Source organism: Trichosurus vulpecula, chromosome 4, assembly GCF_011100635.1.
Source record: "Trichosurus vulpecula isolate mTriVul1 chromosome 4, mTriVul1.pri, whole genome shotgun sequence".
NCBI classification, from domain to species: Eukaryota; Metazoa; Chordata; class Mammalia; order Diprotodontia; family Phalangeridae; genus Trichosurus; species Trichosurus vulpecula.
This window is the reverse complement of record NC_050576.1, coordinates 301,212,292-301,228,796: the sequence shown is the minus strand read 5'-3', so window position 1 is coordinate 301,228,796 and position 16,505 is coordinate 301,212,292. Positions and strand designations below refer to the sequence as shown.

General features: G+C 37.6%; 1 protein-coding gene across 2 annotated transcripts in view; it reads left to right on the top strand.

The window, feature by feature from the left end:
• The window catches only part of STRADB (STE20 related adaptor beta), a 54,203-nt gene that overhangs the window by 1,254 nt on the left and 36,444 nt on the right, over positions 1–16,505 (top strand). The gene's annotated exons all lie outside the window — the stretch shown is intronic.

Sequence of the window (16,505 nt, the reverse complement as noted above, 5' to 3'; positions counted from 1 at the left end):
CTGTCACTGTCACCTTGCCTCTAACCTTATCTGCCTGCCTGTCACTCTGTCATCCTGTCTCCCTGTCACTCTACCTGCCTGCCTGTCACTGTCCTTCTGCCTCTAACCTTATCTACCTGTCTGTCACTCTTATCACCCTGTCTTTCTGCCACCCTGCCTGCCTGTCACTGTCATTCTGCCTCTAATCTTATCTGCCTCCTTGTCACTCTGCCTGTCACCCTTTCTGCCTGTCACCCTATTTGCCACTCACCTGAACTGGGGCAGGCTGGGGGCTGGGAAGAGAGGTAATAAGAGCAGAACTTTCATTTTCTGAATGAATTTTAACCTTAGACACTGCCAAATGCTCTTAACTGGAGCTTTAAATTAAGTAGGAGTACCTTGTCTTTTAGTTTTGCTCTTTTCTAGCCCATGAGGTTGTTTTTTTTTTTTGTTTTAAAGAAAGACTTCACAGAACTAAAACCTGGATCGTTTTTTTTCTTTTCCTTTTTTTTTTTACAAAGCAGTAATAAGTGTCTTAACTGTTTCTAGTTTGCTTCTGATTTTCTCTACCCATCTCCCTTGAATTTGTGTCCATCCTGTAAATAGTTGATCATGAGCCAGATAATTACTACCTCCTGTGTTCTAGCTATGCCTTGAGGATACAAAGAGAGGCAAAAATACTGGTACTGCCCACAAGAAGCTAATATTCTTACCTGGGAAACAACATGGCGACAACTGTAAATACAGGGCCAAGAACAACCTGCAGTAGAAGGTGGGATTTGAGCTCAGTCTAGAAGGATGCCAGGGAAACCAGAAGGTAGAGTTATGGAGGGAGAGCATTGCAAGCATGGAATTCAAAAACAAAAAAAAATGCACATTACCCGGTCAATTTAGTGTATCTGTATCATTTTGCTGTCTGCTTAAGAGTTTCCTGAGATTCCTTTAAAAAATTACCATAGCTTTAAGCAAAAGGGATTTGCCTCAATCTTTGCATTTCAGTCTGTACCAGTAGCCTCTTTGCCAAATGTTTACATGCCAGACCTCTGTAAACAAAGATACCAGGGTAGTTTTCCATGAGATGTGTTAACCATTTCCAACAGAGAGCCCTATGGTAACTATTTCAGTGTGGCTGGCACTTAGATGTTTAGAGATAGCTTCCTCAATAGCATCCTATGAGACAGGTAGTTAGTTCCCTGAGAAGGAATGTGATTTATTGTGATTGCACAGTATCTGAGTTGTCAAAGGTAAAGAACATTTCTTAAGTGCATGCTGTGTATTAGACACTGTGCAAAGATACAGACACAAGCAGAGAGAAAGGCAGTACCGCCTCCAGGACCTTACATTCTTTTTTTTTTGGAGGGGGGAAGGCAAGGCAATTGGTGTTAAGTGACTTGCCCAAGGTCACACAGCTAGTAAGCCTGTCAAGTGTCTGAGGCCAGATTCGAACTCAGATCCTCCTGACTCCAGGGCAGGTGCTCTACTCACTGCACCACCTAGCTGCCCTGGGAGCTTACATTCTAAAAGGGAGAAAGAACATATAAAAAGGGAGCTGAAGAGGGGGAAAGAGAGACAAAGAGGTACTACATCTTCGTAAGAGAAAGTCCTAGAGTCTCAGGTTCTGGAGGAACCAGCCATTCAGAGGAAAAGGGCATGGGGCAGAGGGTACTTGTAAGAGCCCAGGGGTAGTGGGAACCTCCAAGAAGGAGAGGTTGCTGGATCATTGTAGGAAAAATAAGGGAGAGCAGAAGTTCAGGTGGGAGTCAGTCAATCTCATGTCTCCTAATTTAGTCTACTACTCTTTCCATTAGAAATTACTTTAATGAATGGCATTTGTGTGTGTGTGTGTGTGTGTGTAGTGCTATAGTTATATGTATATCTGTCTGTATACACACATACATGTATGTATGTGCAGACACACACATAAAATCTTTGTATCACTAATGCTTAGGAGACTACTTTGTATAATAGAAGGTTCTTAATAAAGGTTAAATTAGGCTTACCATAATTATGTATTTAGACCCCAGCATTAAAAGGGGCCACGTTGATGTGTCCTCACATATTTTGAAAGGAAAAATTTGTGTTTTCTACTGTTTTCGTTGAGCATTAGACTGGTAAGGGTTTTATGTAAAATTTTACTGATTCGGAATATTTATTTGTTTTCATTGATGGCTATTTGGTTTATAATTTTAAACAATAACTTTAAACCTGAGTCTGAAGGCGCCATCCTTATTCTGATACTTTGGATGAATCATTTCACCTTTAGTTCCTTCATTCGTGAAATAAGGGAGTTAAGCAAATAATCTTCAAGATTTCTTCTAGGTATAAATGCTCTGAAATTTCACCTGTCAGATTTATTAGTCACTTATGTCTGTTTGATTCTTAGTTTGCTCCTCTGTTATGTAGGTATAATAAATACACTATCTACCTGATCATACATTGTGGGGAGAAGGTGTTTTGTAAAATGGATTGAAATCTTACCTCAGACGCTTACTACGTGTGTGACCTTGGGCAAGTCACTTAATCTGTCTGAGCTTTCTCATCTACAGAATGAGGGCGTTGGACTTGATGCCCTCAGAGATGTCATTTCAGATGTAAAATCTTGGTGACCTGGGAGTGACGGCATTAAATATCGCTTAATAATAATATATAAAATTTATCTAATGCCTTAAGGTTTATAAAGGGCTATACATGTTATCTTATTTGATCCTCGTAACAACATTGGGAGGTAGGTGCTATTATTCTTGTCATTTTACAGATGAGGAAAGTCAGGCACACAGAGATTAAGTGATTTGCCCAGGGTTGTACAGCTACTAAGCATCTGGGGTCAGATTTGAACATCGGGTCTTCTGGCTCCAAATCCAGGACTCTTATTACCCTCTGTATCACCTAGCTAGATCATACACTTCCTATCGTAAGACTGGATCAGAAATTAAGAGATTGAAAGCTAGTGTAGCAACTAGGCAACAGCGTGGTTTCAGTGAATTCAAAATGTCTTGTTAAATAGTCCTGTCTTCTAGGAGAAAACCTGTGCACACTTAATCAGGATCTCCTCTTTTAGTATTAGATTAACAAAGTAACAGATTTTGTTGTAAATCACATGTTCATTTTTCCAAACAGCATGTAATATGAAAGTTGTTTTCCCCTAGATGAAATAAGTCCCTCAGTTGAAACTTTATACTTTTATTCTAACCTCCATCCCTGGTGTTTTTTGTTTGTTTGTTTTTGGTGTGTATGAAGCCTTTATTTATCTCATTGATCTCCTTTGGTTATAATGGACATAGGTATTTCATGTCATTTTTTTAAAAATTAAATTAAATTTATTTTTTGTTACATTTTAAGTTCTTCTCTGTCTGCCTCTTACCCCATCCCCTCACTAGAGAAGTCCACAATTTGAGATACACAAAGAGAGATATACATACACACGTACGTATGTTTATATGTATGTGTATATAAATCCATACTATGTATACTTCTATTTATCAGTTCTTTCTCTGGAGGTGGATAGCAGCTTCCTTTAAAGGTCCTTTGTAGTTGATGTGAGTATTTATAATACTCAGAATAACTTAGGTGTTCACAATTATTTTTCAAATAATATTGTTGTTACTGTATACAGTGTTCTCTACGCTCTGCTCAGTTCACTCTTCATTATTTCATGCAAGTCTTTCTGTGTTTTTTCTAAAATCAACCTGCTCATCATTTCTTACATCACAGTTGTATTCTATCACAACCATATACCACGGCTTGTTTATCCATTTCTTAATTAATGGACACTCCCTCTATTTCTGGTTCTTTGTCACCACAGAAAATTGCTATAAATATTTTAGAACATATAAGTTCTTTTCCTTTTTTCCTGATCGTCTTGGGAAACAGCACTGATAGCTGAATTGCTGGGTCACAGTTTTATAACTCTTTGGGCATAATTCCAGATTGCTCTCCAAAATGGTTGGATCAGTTCACAGTTCCACCAACAGTGTGTTAATGTCCCAGTTTTTTCACATTCCCTCCAGCATTTGTCATTTTCCCTGTCTATCATTCTATCCAACCTGAGAGGTATAAGATGCTATTTCAAAGTTGTTTTAATTTGCATTTCTTTAGTCAATATGATTTAGGGCATTTTTTCACATGATTATGACTGATTTCTCCATCAAAAAAACTGCCTGCTCATATCCTTTGACCATTAGAGAAAGACTCATTCTTATAAGTTTGAGAAAGTTCTCTTTATATTTGAGAAATGAGACCTTCATCTGAGAAACTGTCTATAAAATTTTCCCCTCAATTTTCTGCATTCCTGGGGGCGGAGCCAAGATGGCTACAAATCAGGGACTAGCATGAGCACACCCCCAGGTCCCTCCAAACACCTGTAAAAATGGCTCTGAACAAATTCTGGAACTGCAGAACCCACGAAATAGCAGAGGGAAGCAGGGCTCCAACCCAGGACAGCCTAGATGGTCGCAGGGTGAGGTCTATCTCAGGGAACTGGGAGCGGAGCAGAGCAGAGCCCAGTGTGAACCGCGCCTGGACCAACCAGACTGGGAGCCGGGCAGAACAGGCCCTAGCGCCCTGAATCAGTGAACTGTGGCATTTACCAGACTTCTCAACCCACAAACACCAAGGACAACAGAGAAGGATAGTGGGAAAAGCTGCAGGTACAGAGTGACAGGAGTTCGAGGTTAGGCCACCCCAGGGCAGTGGAGGTGATGCAGCTCTGAGGCTGCTTACAGAACTATACCTGCAGTTGCTTCCAGCCCCAGGCCCATCTGGTGGAAGGAATTAAGTGGCAGATCTGAGCTGGAGTGCAAAGTCAGCTTAGATCTGAGTCTGGTCCGGGTTGGCGGTTCTTGGAGGAGGAAGAGCACTGGTGTGGCAGAGCTTGCTGTGGAGAAATAGCTCTGAAAACAACAGCGCAACCCCTCAAGCTTGGGACCAAGAACTCTATACTCTACAAGCAGTCATACCCCCATGAAAAACTCAAGGGTCAAGTAAGTTGGCTGGGAACGTGGCCAGGCAGCAAAAACGGACTCAGATTCAGACTCAGACTTTGGAATCTTTCTTTGGTGACAAAGAAGACCAAAACATACAGCCAGAAGAAGTCAGCAAAGTCAAAGAGCCTACATCAAAAGCCTCCAAGAAAAACATGAACTGGTCTCAGGCCATGGAGGAGCTCAAAAAGGATTTGGAAAAGCAAGTTAGAGAAGTAGAGGAAAAATTGGGAAGAGAAATGAAAGTGATGTGGGAAAACCACGAAAAACAAGTCAATGACTGGCTAAAGGAGACCCAAAAAAATACTGAAGAAAATAACACCTTAAAAAATAGACTAACTTAAATGGCAAAAGAGCTCCAAAAAGCCAATGAGGAGAAGAATGCCTTGAAAGGCAGAATTAGCTAAATGGAAAAGGAGGTCCAAAAGACCACTTAAGAAAATACTACCTTAAAAATTAGATTGGAGCAATTGGAAGCTAGTGACTTTATGAGAAATCAAGATATTATAAAACAGAACCAAAGGAATGAAAAAATGGAAGACAATGTGAAATATCTCCTTGGAAAAACCACTACTGACTTGGAAAATAGATCCAGGAGAGATAATTTAAAAATTATTAGACTACCCAAAAGCCATGATCAAAAAAAGAGCCTAGATATCATCTTTCAAGAAATTATCAAGGAGAACTGCCCTGATATTCTAGAGCCAGAGGGTAAAATAGAAATTGAAAGAATCCACCGATCTCCTCCTGAAAAAGATCCCAAAAAGAAAACTCCTAGGAATCATGCCAGCAGCCAGAAAGAAACAATTTGAGTATTGTGGAAATACAATCAGGATAATACAAGATCTAGCAGTTTTTATATTAAGGGATCAAAGGGCTTGGAATATGATATTCTGGAGGTCAATGGAGCTAGGATTAAAACCAAGAATCACCTACCCAGCAAAACTGAGTATCATGCTCCAAGGCAAAATATGGTTTTTCAATAAAATAGAGGATTTTTAAGCTTTCTCAGTGAAAAGACCAGAGCTGAATAGAAAATTTGACTTTCAAACACATGAATCAAGAGAAGCATGAAAAGGTAAACAAGAAATATTAGGGTAGCTGAAAGGAATATACGTGTGTGTGTGTATGCGTGTGTGTGTGTGTAGACAGAGGGCACAGGGTAAGTTAAATATGAAGGGATGACATCTAAAAAAATAAAATCAAATTAAAGGATGAGAGAGGAATATATTGAGAGAGGGAGAAAGGGAGAGATAGAATGGGGTAAATTATCTCGCATAAGAGTGGCAAGAAAAAGCAGTTCTGTAGGAAGTGAAGTGGGGCAGATGAGGGGGAATGAGTGAATCTTGCTTTCATTGGATTTGACCCAAGGAGGGAATAACATACATACTCAATTGGGTATCTTACCCCACAGGAAAGAAGGAGGAAGGAGATGAAGAAGGGGGGATGATAGAAGGGAGGGCAGACGGGGGGAGGAGGTAATCAAAAACAAACACTTTGAAAAGGGACAGGGTCAAGGAAGAAAATTGGATAAAGGGGGATAGGATAGGAAGGAGCAAAATATAGTTGGTCTTTCACAACATGAGTATTGTGGAAGGGTTTTACATAGTGATACGCATGTGGCCTATGTTGAATTGCTTGCCTTCTTAGGGAGAGTGGGTGGGAAGAGGGGAGAGAATTTGGAACTCAAAGTTTTAAAAACAGATGTTCAAAAAAAACGTTTTTGCATGCAACTAGGAAATAAGATATACAGGCAATGGGGCATAGAAATTTATCTTGTCCTACAAGAAAGTAAGGGAAATGGGGATGAGGGGGGAGCGGGGTGACAGAAGGGAGGGCTGACTGGGGAATGGGGCAACCAGAATATATGCCATCTTGGAGTGGGGGGGAGGTAGAAACAGGGAGAAAATTTGTAATTCAAACTCTTGTGAAAATCAATGCTGAAAACTAAAAGTATTAAATAAATCAACAAAAACTTTTCTGCTTTACTTCTTATCTTGATTACATTGGTTTTATTTGTGTAAAACTTTGTAATTTAATGTAATCAGAATTATCCATTTTATATCTCACAGTGCTCTATCTCTTTATTCACAAATTCTTCTTCTATCCATAAGTCTGATAGGTAATATGTTCCATGTTCTTCTAATTTATTTATGGTATCTCCCTTTATATCTAGGTTCACCACCCGAACTAGGTTATGTATCCATTTTGACCTTATCTTAGTAAATGATGCAAAATATTGATCTATACCCAATTTCTGCCAGACTGCTTTCCAGTTTTCCCAACAATTTTTACCTAATAGTAATTACCTAATAATACAGTAATACAAGGTTGCTATAATCATTTGGTACTGTATACTATACTCTGTTTCATTGATCCACCTTTCTATTTCTTAGTCAAAGTGGTACACATAGTTTTGATAATTACTGCTTTATAATAGTATTTAAGATTTGGTACTACTAAAGCTCCTTCATTTACATTTTTCCCCCATTAATTTCCTTGATATTCTTGACCTTTTGTTCTTTCAAATGAATTTTATTATTATTTTTCTAGCTCAATAAAATAATTTTTTTGTAATTTAATTGAATAGGTAGATTAGTTTAGGTAGAGTTGTCATTTTTATTGGCTCTGCCAACCCATGAACAATTAATATTTCTCCAGTTATTTAAATCTGACTTTATTTGTATATAAAGCGTTAAATAATTGTGTTCACATAGTTCCTGGGTTTGTCTTGATAGGTGTACTTTCAGATATTTTACACTGTCTACAATTATTTTACATGGGGTATATCTTACTATCTTTTCTTGCAGAGTTTTGTTGGTGATATATAGAAATGTTGATGATTTATTGGGCTTATTTTATATTCTGCTACTTGGCTAAAATAATTGTTTTAACTAGCTTTTTAGTTGAATCTCTAGGATTTTCCAAGTATGCCATCATGTCATCTGCAAAAAGAGCTAATTTTATAACCTCATTGTCAATTCTGATTTTTTCAATTTCTTTTCTTACTGCTATTGCTAGCATTTCTAATACAATATTGAATAATGTTGGTGATAATGAGCATCCTTATTTCACTGCTGATCTTCTTGGGGAAACTTCTAGCTTATCTCCATCACAAATAATGCTTGCTGATGGTTTTAGATAGGTGCTTCCTATCCTTTTAAGGAAAAATCCATTTATTCCTATACTTTCAAGTGTTTTTAATAGGAATGGGTGTTGTATTTTATCAGAAGCTTTTTCTGCATTTATTGATACATGCATATGACTTTTGTTACTTTTGTCATTGACATAATCAATTATGTTAATGGTTTTCCTTTTGTTAGACCATGCCTGCATTCCTGGTATAAATTCTACTCATTTACTGTATATAATCTTTGTGATATATTGTAATAGTCTCCTAGCAACTATTTTATTTAGGAGCTTTGCATCAATATTCATTAGTGAAATTGGTCTATAATTTTCTTTCTCTGTTTTTGCTCTTCCTGGTTTAGGTATCAGCATCATATTTGTTTCATAATAGGAGTTTGGTAGGATTCCTTCTTTGCCTATTATTCAAAATAATTTTTTAAATATTAGAATGAGTTGATCTTTAAATGCCTGTTAGACTTCACTGGTAAGTCCATTTGGTCCTGATGCTTTTTTTCTTGGGAAACTCATTTATGGCCTGTTCATTTAGATATTCTATTTTCTCCTCTATTAATTTAGGCACTTTATGCTTTTTGTAAATATTTTTCCATTTTACTTAACTAGTTAAATTTATTGGCATGTAATTGGGCAAAATAATTCCTAATAATTGCTTTGATTTCATCTTCATTAGTGGCATATTCACTCTTTTCGCTTTTGATACTACTGATTTGGTTTTCTACTCTTTTTATAAAATCATATTAACCACTGGCTTATCTATTTTATCGGTTTTTCATAAAACCAACTCCTACTTTATTCAGTAGTTTTCTTAATTCAGTTTTATTAATCTCACTTTTAATTTTTAAGATTTCCAATTTGGTGTTTAATTGGGGATTTTTAATTTGTTCTTTTTATAATTTAAATAGTGTACCCAGATCATTGGTCCACTCTTTATTTTATTGATGTGAGCATTTAGTGACATACATTTTTCTCTAATTAAGGCTTTTGCTACATCCCCATAGGTTTTGGTATATTGTCTCATTATTATCATTATTTAATAAAATTGTTTATTATTTCTATGACTTGTTCTTTAACCTACTCATTCTATAAGATTAGATTTTAATCTGTGTTTCCATGGTCCCCTATTAAATATAATTTTTATTGCATTATGACCTGAAAAGGTTACACTTAATATTTCTGCTTTTCGGCATTTAGCTATAAAGTTTTTAATGCCCTAATATATGAGTCAGTTTTTGTAAAGGTACCATATACTGCTGGGAAAAAAAGTATATTCCTTTCTATTCCCATTCAGTTCTATCCAGCTTATCTAAAATTCTGTTCTTCTCCATGCCTTCTTTCTTATTTATTTTTTGGTTAGATTTATCTAGTTCTGAGAGGGCAAGGTTGAAGTCCCCCATCATTATAGTTTTGCTATCTATTTCCACCTATAATTCATTTAGCTTTTCCTTTAAAAATTTGGATGCTATAGCATTTGGTGCACGTTTAGTATTGATATTACTTCATTATTTATGGTATCTTTTATCATAATGTAGTTTTCTTTTTATCTCTTTTAATTAAATCTATTTTAGATTTACTATTTCTGAGATCATGATTGCTATCACTGCTTTTTTTTTGTATCAACTGAAGCTGATAGAAATAATACAATACAATAATGCAAAATAATAAATTCTACTCCAGCCTTTTATTTTTACTGTATGTGTATCTCTCATTTTTAAATATGTTTCTTGTAAGCAACATATTGTTGGATTCTGGTTTTTAATCCATTCTGCTGTCTGGTTTGGTTTTATGGGTGAGGCCATCCCATTCACAATGAAAATGATAATTACTAGTTGTATATTTCCCTCCATTCTTTTTCCTTACTGTTTTTCCTTCTCCCTGTCTTTTTTTTTACCCTAACTCTCCTCAGACATCTAATTTACTTTTGACCACTGCCTCCTTAATCTGCACCCCTTCTAAGAATCCCTCCGTTATCCTCTCCCCTAGCTTTCCTATTCCTTAATCTAAACACCCTTCTAAGAGTCCCTCCCCTATCCTATCCCCTTATTACCCTCCAATTTCTTTGTAAGTTAAGAAGACTTTTGTACTCTTCTATATGTATTTTATTTCTTCTTTAAGCCAGTTCTGATTAGAATAAGTTTCTAAAACTACCAGCCTTTCACCCCCTCCTGCCTTCCACTATAACAGTTCTTCCATTCACACTTCATATTTGTAACTCTTTTAAAGAGTTACAGATAATGCTTTCCTATATAAGAAGTAAACAGTTTGACCTTATTAAATCCCTTATAATTAGTCTTTTATGTTTACTTTCTTATGTTACTCCTTATTCTTGCAGGTCATATTTTCTTTCAGTTCTGGACTTTTCCTCATGAATACCTGGAAGTCCTTTAATTAATTAAAATCCACTTTTTCCCCCATGTAGGATTACATGCAGTTTTGCTGGTTAAATTATTCTTGGTTGCAAACCAAGCTCCTTTGCTCTTTGGAATAATCATGTTTCATGCCCTTCAGTCTTTTGTTGTAGAAGCTGCTAAATCTTGTGTTATCCTGACTGTAACTCCACAGTATTTATTAATATATTATTAATATATATATTAATATATATTATAATATATTAATATATTATTTCTTTCTAGTTGCTTGTATTATTTTCTCCTTAACCTGGAAGCTTTGAAACTTAGCTATAATGTTCCTGTGAGTCCTCATCTTGGGATCTCTTTCAGGGGATAATGGATGGATTTTTTCAATTTCATTTTTACCTTCTAGTTCTAAAACTTTAGGGTAATTTTCCATAATAATTTCTTGAAGTGTAGTGCGTAGACAGTTTTTTAAATCATAACTTTCAGGTAGTTCAGCATATTTATATTGTCTTTTCTTGATCTGTTTTCTAGGTTAATTGTTTCTCTAATGAGATGTTTCAATTCTATTTTTTCATTTTTTAAAATTTTGTGTTATTATTTCTTGTGGTCTTATGAAGTCATTGTCTTTGCCCAATTCTAATTTTTAAGGAGTTATTTTCTTCCATAAGTTTTTGGATATCTTTTTCCAGTTGGTTGACTTCCTTTTCATTATTTTCTTGCATTATCCTTTTTTTTCCCTAATTTTTCCTCAGCCTCTCATTTGATTTTTAAAATCCTTCTTAAGCTCTTCAAGAACCCTTTTGGGGCTTGTGGCCATTTGACATTTTTCTTTGAAGTAAAAGTAGCTATTTTGACTTCACTGTCTTCTTCTGAGTTCAAACCCAGATCTTCTTTATCACCATACTAGTTAACTGTGGTGAAATTAATTCTTTTTTGTGTGCTTATTTTTTTAGTGCCTTTTTTCTTGGCAGTTAACTTTATGTTAGTGTTGGGCTCTAGTCCTGATGTGTGGGGAATAATGTTTTAAGCTTCAGGTTCTTCATTCTGTTGTTTTCTGAGATCTGTCTGGGGGCCTGACCTCAGGTACTCCTCTCTACCCTGAGACATGACCAAGGCCCCCAGGAAGACTGTTATCACACACACTTTTAACTCTTTGCAGTCCTTCCCCTTCAACTCACCCCTCTCACCTGGAACCACAACCAGACACTCCACTCTCCTGCAGGTGACCATAGCCAGCAGGGCTCTGCTCCTCTGAATTGCACTCACTGACATGTGCTTGCTCCCAGCCCCAACCTGGAACTGTGTCTGGTCACTGTACCTGGGTCCCTTGTCCAGTACCAGCAATCTTCCCCTGATCAGCTATGTGACACCCCCAGTGTCTGTGGGGCAGAAGTTCCTGAAGCTGAGGCTGCCTCTCAGGCTTGTTGTTTGTTGATTCGAGGTGTCTGTGCTTTAATCAGGCCAGACCACCACCCACCACTCTGGGAGGTCATGTTTTTCCTAATGTCCTTCCAAGTTGTCTTAGGCTAGACAACTGCTTTACCCCAACTTTTAGTATTTCTGCCACTGTAAAGTTCACTTTGAGGCATTATTTTAAATTATTTGTGGGGGAATTTGGGAGAGTCAGGTAGTTTCCTGCCTTATTTGGTCATCTTCCCAGAATCCTCTCTGGTATGTTTTATTAAATTTAAGCCTCTGAGAGAGAATTCTGGGAAGATGGCAGAATAGGTCAGAAAACTTTCAGCTCTCCAAATTTCTTCCACAAGAAAAGATCATCACCTCAGAGGGAACCTAGAGTAGTGGAAATAAACAAAAGTCAGGTAAAGCAGTTGTTCTAAGACAACTTAAGAAGAGCCCAGGAAAGACCCAACCTCCAGGGGCAGAGGCCTGAGTGAAGTACAAACACCCGCAGGCCTATTCTGTGGAATCAACAAACAACAGGTCCTGGGGTCAGCTGGAGTTGGGAGGCAGCCTTAGTCTTAGAAACTTTAATCTCACTGACTGTGGGGGACAGTGTAGGGATCTGATGGCTGAGTAGAAGAGTGAAGGACCTTCCACTGTCAAGGGACACCAAACACAGCTATGCTGACCAGACTCATCCTGGGCTGTGGGGGAGGAGCTAGCACACACCTGGTGAGTGTAGTAGCAGAGGGGCAGGGACCCTGCTGGCTGTGGGCACTTGTAGGAGAGTAGAGTCCTGGTTTCAGTTCCAGGGCAGAGAGGACAGCTGTAGTTTGCAGCCACTGGAGGGACCACAGGGAGCAAGATCATTAAATATCATGGAGATACAATAAGGATTAACACAAGACCTAGCAGCTACTACATAGAAGGACCATAGGCCTTGGAATACTATATTTAGTAGAGAAAAAGAGCTGGGGTTACGACCAACGGTAACTTACCCAGTGTAGTTAAGTATAGTCCTTAATGGGAAAAAAATGGATATTTAACGAACTAAAAGACCTTTGATATTTGTGACAAAAGTAGCAGAACTTAATGGAAAATTCAACATATAAAATCCAGGAGAAATATAAGATAAACATTAAAGACCAATTATAAGGGACTCAATAAGGTCAAGTTGTTTACTTCCATATATAAAAATATTATCAGTACTCTTGTGACCATCATCATTATTTTAGTAGTTGGAAAGGTAGGCATATAAGAATGGTTTAGGCAATCAGTTATCAAGCATTTATTAAGCTCATTCTATATGCCAGTCATTGTGTTAAATTCTAGTGATACAAAGGATAGAGACCAGATTTCTTTGGTATAAGGAACTCCCTGAATGAAGAAACTCCCTCTACCAACGTAGGCTGATACTTTCTTTGCAACATATAGTCTTAGAATTGTCCCAGAATACTGAGAGCTTAATTCCAGAGTCGCAGCCAATATATGTCAAAAGCAAGACTCAAACCAAGATCTTCCTGGTTCTAAGACTGACTCTGTATCCACTACTCCATGTTGCCTTTTTATAAAGAGAGACTACTAAGGAAAAGAAAAGGCAATTCCTGTCTGCAATGAGCTTACTTCCTAACTAGGGAATAAAATGTGTATAAAGAGTATATATAAGATGAATATAGAGTAGCAAAAAGTAACCTTAGTGGAGAGGCACTGAGATTATTCCCTAGTGTGACCCAGCTGAATGAACAAATGAAAAATCACTTATTAAACAGTAGGTGCCAGGCATTGCGCTAAACACTGAGGTTATAAATACAAAAGAAAAACAATTTTTGTCCTTGTAGAGGAGACAATAGATATATGGGAGTGATGGCTGGGAAGGGAATTTTAGTTTAGAAAGTTTAGGGTAGGGTAGTGATTAGAGCCTAGGTGTTCACATTGACTTACCCTTTCTAGTGGTAATAATGGCACTACTGATTGATTTTAGCCAAGGGCTGAGGGAGAAGGGAAAGGGCAACTTGCTGCAAACAGTAAGATGTCAGGAGTGAAAAACTGCCTAGACCATCAGATAGAAACATCTCTTAAGCAGAATCCCAATAGCCCAGGTGTTAATTTCCTTTTTTCATACTTTATCCTAAGTACTTGTCTCTGTGCTGATTAACATTTTTTATCAGTATTTGCAGAGCTGAAAGGAATAGCTAACATAAATGATGGGATCCAAAAAGACCTTGACAGGCTAGAACATGAGGTTGAATCTGAGTGACTGAAACTTAATAGGCATGAATGTAAAGTTTTATACTTTCAGAAGGTCAGTCTTAATGCAAATCAAAACAACTCTTAGGTACCATATCTCTCCTGTCAGATTGGCAAACATGACAAAACAGGAAAATCCTAAATGCTGGAGAGGATGTAGGAAAATTGGAACATTGTTACATTGTTGGTGGAGTTGTAAACTGCTCCAGCCAATTTGGAGAGCAATTTGGAACTATGCCCAAAGGGCCATAAAAATGTGCATACCCTTTGACCCAGCAATACCACTTCTAGGGCCGTATTCTAAAGAGATCACACAAGTGGGAGATGGACCAGTATGTACAAAAATATTTATAGCAGCTCTTTTTGTGGGGGTAAAGAATTGGAAATTGAGGGGAATGGCTAAACAAATTGTGGTATATGAATGTAATGGAATACTACTGTGCTATAAGAAATGAGGGGCAGACAGATTTTATTATAACCTGGGTCTTATATGAACTGATGCTGAGTGAGGGGAGCAGAACCAGGAGATCATTATACATGATTATAGACGGTATCTGTAAGGATTAACTGATAGATTTGGCTCTTCTCATCAATGCAAGGTTCAAAGACAGCTCCAAAAGACTTATGATGGAAAAAGCTATGCGCATCCAGAGAAAGAATTACGGAGTCTGAATGTAGATTGAGGCAAACTATTTGCTCTCTCTTTTTTTTCCTTCTTTTTTGGTTTCATTTCTTCTTTCTCATGATTCATTCCATTGGTTAGGATTCTTCTTTACAACTTAACTATTATGTAAATAAGTTATATATATGGCAAAGGTATATGTAGAACCTATGTCGGATTACATGCCATCTGGGGTGGGGGGGAAGAGAGAAAGGGAGAGAAAATTTGGAACTCAAAAACTTGTGGAACGGAGTGTTGTAAACTAAAAATAAAAAATAAATTAAAAAAAGTTCAGTCTTGTAACAACAAGAGAAGCATGCTTTCATAGCAGTAGTATCACTAGTATTCCTAGTACTAGCAGATAGCTAGATGGCATGTCTAGGTAGCAATAGCAGATATCAGTAGGGAAAAAACAACAGTAGAATGTAAATCATGTCTTGTTTCTCTCACATGATGCTCCAGCTTCTGTCTTCAGGTCTTTGCATTGGCTGTCCCCATGCCTGGATTGTTCTTCCACCAAACCTCTGCCCCATAGAATCCCTGACTTACTTTAAGGATATACTCAAGCAGCACCTCTTACGGGAGGCTTTTTAAATCCAAGTCAGGAAGCATTCATTAAACATTTACTATGTGCCAGGCACTGTACCAAGTGCTGAGAATGAAAATACAAGCAGAAAGAAAGACAATCCCTGCCCCCAAGAATTCTAATAGGAGAATACTAAATATATGAAAGAGAGTTGAAAGAGGAGCCGGTTTTATGTGTGTGGTGGTGAGGGGGTGGGGCACAATTAAAGAGAGGGTACAGAGTGCTTCCACTCTGAGAAGTCCAGTGGCCGAATGAGCTTCCAGGTTGACGAGCTTTCCCTGGCATGGAGAAGAAAATCTGGAGAGTCAAGAGTATAGCCTGTCCTGGTGTCCAAAGCTGCTGCTAGTACCTTTCCCTGGAAGGCTGACTTGTCTCTACTATTTATCTAGAATGTACTGATTGATGAAGATGTTGGAAGCTTCTTTAGGGCAGAGAGAGTTTTTACTTTTTTTTTGTATCTCCAGAGATTAACACAGGTACTAGCACATAGTAAGTATTTAATAAATGTTTACTGATTGATTGAGGATAGGGACTATGTAATTTTGTGTATTTGTATCCCCAGTACTTAGTGCAGTGCTTTGCCCGTAAGTAGGTGCTTAATAAATGTTTCTTGGATTGAATTGGAGATTTTTTTTTTAAATGCAATTTATTTATTTAACATATTTGGTTTTCAGCATTGATTTTCACAACATTTTGAATTACAAATTTTCTCCCCATTTCTACCCTCCCCCCCACTCCAAGATGGCTTATATTCTGGTTGCCCTGTTCCCCAGTCAGCCCTCCCCTCTATCACCCCCCTCCCCTCTCATCCCCTTTTCCCTTCCTTTCTTGTAGGGCAAGATAAATTTCTACACCCCATTGCCTGTGTATCTTATTTTTTAGTTGCATACAAAAACTTTTTTTGTTTTTGAACATCTGATTTTAAAACTTTGAGTTCCAAATTCTCTTCCCTCTTCTCTTCCCACCCACCCTCCCTAAGAAGTTGAGCAATTCAACCTAGGCCACACATGTATTATTATGTATAACCCTTCCACAATACTCATGTTGTGAAAGGCTAACTACATTTTGCTCCTTCCCAACCCATCCCGCTTTATTGAATTTTCTCCCTTGACCCTGTCCCCTTTCCAAAGTGTTTGTTTTGATTACCTCCA